This window comes from Cryptomeria japonica, chromosome 7 (genome assembly GCF_030272615.1).
Source record: "Cryptomeria japonica chromosome 7, Sugi_1.0, whole genome shotgun sequence".
NCBI lineage: Eukaryota > Viridiplantae > Streptophyta > Pinopsida > Cupressales > Cupressaceae > Cryptomeria > Cryptomeria japonica.
Genome location: NC_081411.1, coordinates 594,646,044 through 594,652,213, shown reverse-complemented (window position 1 = coordinate 594,652,213; position 6,170 = coordinate 594,646,044). Strand labels below are relative to the sequence as shown.

General features: G+C 34.9%; 1 long non-coding RNA gene across 1 annotated transcript; it reads right to left on the bottom strand.

The window, feature by feature from the left end:
• Window positions 1–3,754: 3,754 nt before the first annotated feature.
• LOC131049686 (uncharacterized) lies at window positions 3,755–4,378 on the bottom strand. Its single transcript, XR_009106799.2, has 2 exons — window positions 4,153–4,378; window positions 3,755–4,001 (listed from the first exon to the last, which is right to left on the bottom strand). It is a non-coding gene; the product is annotated as an uncharacterized LOC131049686 (long non-coding RNA).
• Between the last annotated feature and the right edge of the window lie 1,792 nt (window positions 4,379–6,170).

The following is a 6,170-nucleotide window of genomic DNA, read 5'->3' as shown; positions in this document are numbered from 1 at the left end:
AAGAAATATAACATCGACCTTATAGGAAAACAGATAGGTCGGTAGCATAAACCCTAAACCCTAAACCTATTAGGTTAAGGAATTCAAATGGTTCAATCCTGACCGTTGAGCACATTGCATTAAATGCAACAATCTTGATCCAATCTCAAGACATTCTCCATCATTCGTTTTCCACTGATTTCTTGGCGGTTGATAACCCATCACACATTATCACCGTTTACAGACTTCGCACATTCCCAAGGTAGATAGGAACAATCTCCTTCATGCAAGATCCTTCACGCGCACAAGGCTTACGTGGCAACATGATCTGTTCTTCGTTACCATGCTAACTCATCACACAAAGTCACCAGTTGAGCCACACAGGCTTGAAGCACTTCAACTGGAAACCCTGAAGTTAAGACTACCAACCAATAGTCATACAACGCTTCCATGTGTCGGTTCCGATAACCATATGTCGGTTCACCTTGAACAAACACACCACTTCACTTTGGCACAAATGTCAGTTCATAGTGTTACACCAGTTCCCTTCTCTTCATCATATTGACATCAATGACAACACACAATGTCATTATGTCCTCATACCGGTTCACATAATGCCAACAAAAAACATCTTGAAATCATTTGTAACTTTGGGATGCGCTCTAATATCATCATATCTAACGGCCCCAAAAATTTGGTGAAAAGTTGGTCGGACCGTGGCAGGAATGCACATGGTTCGTGGCTTTTTCCCTGAAATTTCGGGAGTGCAATCCTATGATATAATAATGCTTAACCCCAAAATATCAACAGGAAATTCAAATCCTAGGTCGGCCTAAACATGAAATTAAGATCTAGGGTTTCATACTTAAGAGCTCTCTTTCTTCATTTGAAGGGGTCTTCTTCTAAGAATCTAAGAACGGGTTTTTGGAGCATTAGAGCCTTCTTTGCAGCGAAAGAGTAGATCTTTGAAGTCTTCAATAATATTTAATATTCATCCATCAAAAATTCATCATGCATCATTTTATCAATTGGGGGCTTTTGAAGATGTAGAAGAACAATAGGAGATCACCGGCTGATGATTGGCTTGTACCTCTCCCTTGGGGTTGGGTATGGTTTCATGTTGTTTTCATATCTTTGCATAAGCTTCATTTTGATTCATATTCATGCTTTAGATCACTTTGCATTGTGGATTTAGAGCATTTACTTTGTCAATTATAAGCAATTAGGGTTTATTCTTTAGGGTTACTCTAGGTTGTTTACTTTTGTTCTTAGGATCTTGCCCACACACAATGTTATTGCACACACATTTTCAGTTATACTAAGGAAAAACCCTATATAGCCACCCCAAACCCTCTTTTTCAGCTTTAGGTATAGGTTCGGATCCGAGCTTCGCTGAAAGTTTTGGGAGAGAACACAGGGACAGTTCTGGGTTGCAGATATTGGTGGAAACCCCAAGGATAGGGGCGTGGTCCCCTGGTCCTGCCTAGGATAGTGGCGTGGCGACATGGTCCTGCCCTCTATTAGCAAGACTTGGCATAACAGTACTTTGTAGGTCTCAAAATCCCTCCTGTCAGTTGCAGCTCCAGGATTGCAGAATCAAGACAGTGGCGTGGCACCCTAGCCCCGGACATTTCTGCTCACATTTTAGACATAGGTACACCTTTAATTTTTCCTTCTAATCTGTACTTTACAACAGTATATCAGTTTTTCTTTGATCTGCATTCTCATATTAGGGTTTGCTTGCTTACTTGCTTTCTAGGTTAGAATGCATTTTGCATCATTCCTCTCTCTCATTTACAACAAAGGAATATAAAACCTAAGAGGTAATCCATGGCTCTCTCTTTCTCATAAGAAGTAGCTGACGTGCATTACCTCCCTAGGCTCTTTCATATTCCATGAGTGTGTATGAGAGTGGGATTAGGGTTTCCATACTTAGTCTCACTTTTTCCCCTACACAATACTCAATAAAAAAGGATGGCTACCAAAACAAGGTTTCTAGTCGCAACTCGAGGACCCCCATGTGCGTACATTCGTTAGTGAGATACTCAAATCTCAATTCAACCTAGCATGGTTCATACGTCCACATCCCAGTTGACACCATTGACATGATTATGGGTACTTGGGCTTCAATTTCTATTTTTGCCTTATTTATATAGCGACCCGAAGGAAAATTCCATTTTAGGTTGTTCTCATTGGAGTGATCCCTTCTCCAAAGGTAGGCCTTCTACAAAAATAAAAGAAGATATTATAATTTCTCTTACACTTAAGATCCATGAAGGCTAGGGGAAAGAATACTTTCACAACGATTTGGGTTTTAATCTAAACAAAGCATGCAAGTGCACAAAACACGACAAACAAAGCTTTTTTTTTAGCACCAAATGCAAAATGTGAGTTAATCTACAAAGCGTAAACACAACTACCTACCCCTACAAAACCACAAGTTAGTAGTTATATTTTCCAAAAAAAATACATGTATTGTATTTTTGCATCATTCTTTATCCACCCATCTATTTATTTTTAAATTATATTTTCACACTCTATTCTCATTAAAGAAAAGAAAAAAACCTTTTTAAATTATTATTCTCAAATTTAAGTGGGAGCACATTTAGTAAATGAATTATGAAATAATTAAAGGAACTAAAAAATGAGTGGCATGTTTAATCCTATGTTTTATTTTTGCGATTAAAAAATGATCACTTTGTAAGTTCTTCGCATTTGACTATCCTCATCATTTAAAAATACAAAATAGTAATTTAGAAACTAGATTCTAAGCAACATTGCCTAAGCATTTCAAAATTACTCATTGAAATTCAGTTTATTCATTTTTTGTTGATGTCAAAAGAAAAAAGTGGTCACTTAAACCCCTTTTGGTCCCTATTTCTTGACACTTATCCTTTAGTGACTAAAGATATCATGAGATACTTATCTTGATGTTAACAAGAATTTTTTTTTAAACTTTTGGTATCCTTTGAATTTTGTAAAGTTGTATGCACTACATTTGATCAGCTAGTGTGTCAAATATTTTCACCTGCCTCAATTTGAAATAAATCATTTGATCCACAATGATACTTTTTTAACTCGACTAAAAACAAAAATTGAAATTCTTGAATATGAACATGAAATGCAGATTTATAAACCATATACTTAAAAAACTTCATAATAAATATTTAAAAAAATGACAAAACATGTAAACCCTACCAAAACTTTTGTAGAGCATGAACCATTACAAAACTTTTCATCTACTAGTTCAATAACTATTCTTAGCTATAAACGATTTCCTATTTGTGAAGTGAATTGAATGGACAATCTTACCCTTACCAGCTTGAGCAATGATAGCATCAAGTGTTGAACTAAACACATCAATATGCACATACAATGCTTGTTCTAATCTAGGGATTGAAGGATTGGTGTACTGACTAACTTTTTTAAGAGAGGAAATGCTTTCCCTTGAGTTAAACAACACATCTTTAGACAATAGTTTTTTAAACATCTTTATTCAATAGGTCAAACAACACATCTTTATACAATAGTTCTAAAAGCATCTTTATTCAATAGTTCTAAATTAGCAGTTTGTTCAGTTAAACAACCCATATTTATACAATAGTTCTAAAAGCATTTTTATTCAATAATTCCAAAAGTCCTAGTAATTACATCAATATATATTTTAACAAGTTTTTGTACTTTTTGTTGTATTCAAAAAATTATGTTTGAAATAAACTCTGTATGTTTTTGAATTGATGTTAAGATCACAATTGTTAATCCATTGTCTTATGGGTGCTTCCAATTCAACCAAGATGTCTATTTTTCAAATAAAGTGACTTGCAACTGTTCTAAAGAATGTAGCGAATAAGAACTTAAGTTAAGACATACATGCAACTTTCTGTAGACCCATACACAGATGACTGGCATCATGGACTATAAAAGCGCCATTCCTTTCCTTTTACATGCAACTGTTGAAATCTTCCAAACATCCAGTGCATGCTGTTGTAATGATCATTCATGATCTTCGCATTTCTGCATACCTGCAAAAAATTGTGAACGAAATCTTTGAATACTTCAACAACCATCTGAGAAAACCCAAATGATGCATTCTTCAGTCCAAATCTCATAACATTATATACACAAACAAACAAACAAACCAGCCATATTCTATAATAATGAAAATGGCCTCACTCTCTCCTCTGAGCTGCTGTTATAAGAAAGATGAGCCATTTTTAACTCAGACCCACTTCTCCTGCAAAACAGAAGCTTAAAAACCATGGAACTCTGTATATCTTCTTTTTACCAGCTGTGTATGTGATTGCTGGTATTTAACTCCTATCAGTGCTTTTTTTGTAAACTTCTGTTATGCTTAGTACAATGAAAGAACTGTTGAATGATTTGGATTGATTGAAAGAAAACGACGTACCTTGTTGGAAGTGATGTGTATTTTCATTGAAAACAAAATGTTCACAGGCTCTATCAAATTTGTTAGTATGATATGCCATAGATTTTGTAAGGGCAATTGGGAACAGACATTTTGGGGCTCAGCTTTTGACTGTGACAAAATGAATGAGATGTCAGAAATGATGACAACAAGTCCATGGATTTTTCAGTGTGGGGCAACACAAATCGTCAGAAAACCACATGCATTTTATGGTGGGGATCTGTTTTTTTCTATGCTGATATTAACTATTTCATGTATATCTCGTGCCATTTTATTGAGACTGCCAAACAAATCTAAGCAGAGTGACAATCACGTGTTATTGTGTACATCACGGGTTCTTCAATGCTTTCTCTCTCTTACTTTTTTCCATACACTGTTTTCCCGCTTTTCACCATAAATGTCTCCATCACTTAGGTTAGGTTAGGTTAGCTGCTGGTGCAAGAGTCTATTTTGTACTTTTGTCGAGAAATAAGGAAGATATTTATTTTATGAAATGTGGGGTCTGATATTGTTTTCGACTCTAAGAATTCAAGGTATCTATTCTATCAAAGTTATTTAGGGTATGATATCGACTCCATCTCTTATCATGTTGAGGGTCTTGTACTGGACAAGAATTGAATGCTGATGAGCTCATTCAAAACCATTTAACTTTGTTGCTAATAAATCAAAGGTCCTTTGAAATGTTTTATGTCTCTTACTTTTCTCTTATATTGTTTTCCCCCTTTCACCATAATGTCTTCATCACTTTGGAACATTCTATTCTTTCCTTTGGGAAGGTTAGGTTAGGTTAGGAGAGCATAATGGCGCAAGAGTCTATTTTGTACTTTTGTGGAGAGATAAGGATTGAGGATATCTATTCTATCAAATTTAATTAAGGCATAATGTCAGCCTCGTCTTTTAAGAATTGAGGGTGTCTATTCTATCAAATTTATTTAAGGCATGCTATCAACCTCATCTCTTATCAAGTCGAGGGTTTTGCACTCAACGAGAATTGAATCATGATCAACTCACTTAAAATCATTTGACTCTGCTGCTATACCAAGGGTCCTTTGACTTTATCATTGCTTTTAAGTTTTCGTATTTGGATTAAAAAAGACAGTGAAAAAATATAGTATCAAAAATTAGTGAGTTTTATATTCCTCCTACATAGTTGTATATTTTTTAAATATACCAATAAATTTTTCCCAAGTAATAGGTACATGTATTCTATCAAAATTATTTAGGGCATGAAACTGACAATCATCTCTTAAGACTTGAGAGTATTTGTTCTATCAAATTATTCAGGGCATGATATGATCCTCATCTCTTATCATATCGAGGGTCTTGTACTCAACAAGAATTGAATCATGATGAACTCATTTAAAACCATTTAACTTTGCTACTAAACCAAGGGTCCTTTGACTTTATCATTGCTTTTAAGTCTTCCTAGTTAGATAAAAAATGAAAATGAAAAAAATATGGCATTAGAAATTAGTGTGTTATAGGGGAAAGGACCCAGTAGTTGAGCATGTACCAATTGTTGTGAGGGTTGTTGATACCTTTTGTTCCAAAAATTGAACAAATAAAATCTATTGTTTGAAACAAAAAATATCATTTTTTGTTAGTAAATGTACCAACACTTGTTAGGAAATGTACCAATAGTTGTTAAGAAATGTACTAATATTGTAAAAAGTAACCAATCAGGTGATGCCATATCAGCTGCACAACTATTGGGGTCTCTTTTGCACGCCTATTGGTCTCACTTTTTTTGGGGGTTTTTTTGGAC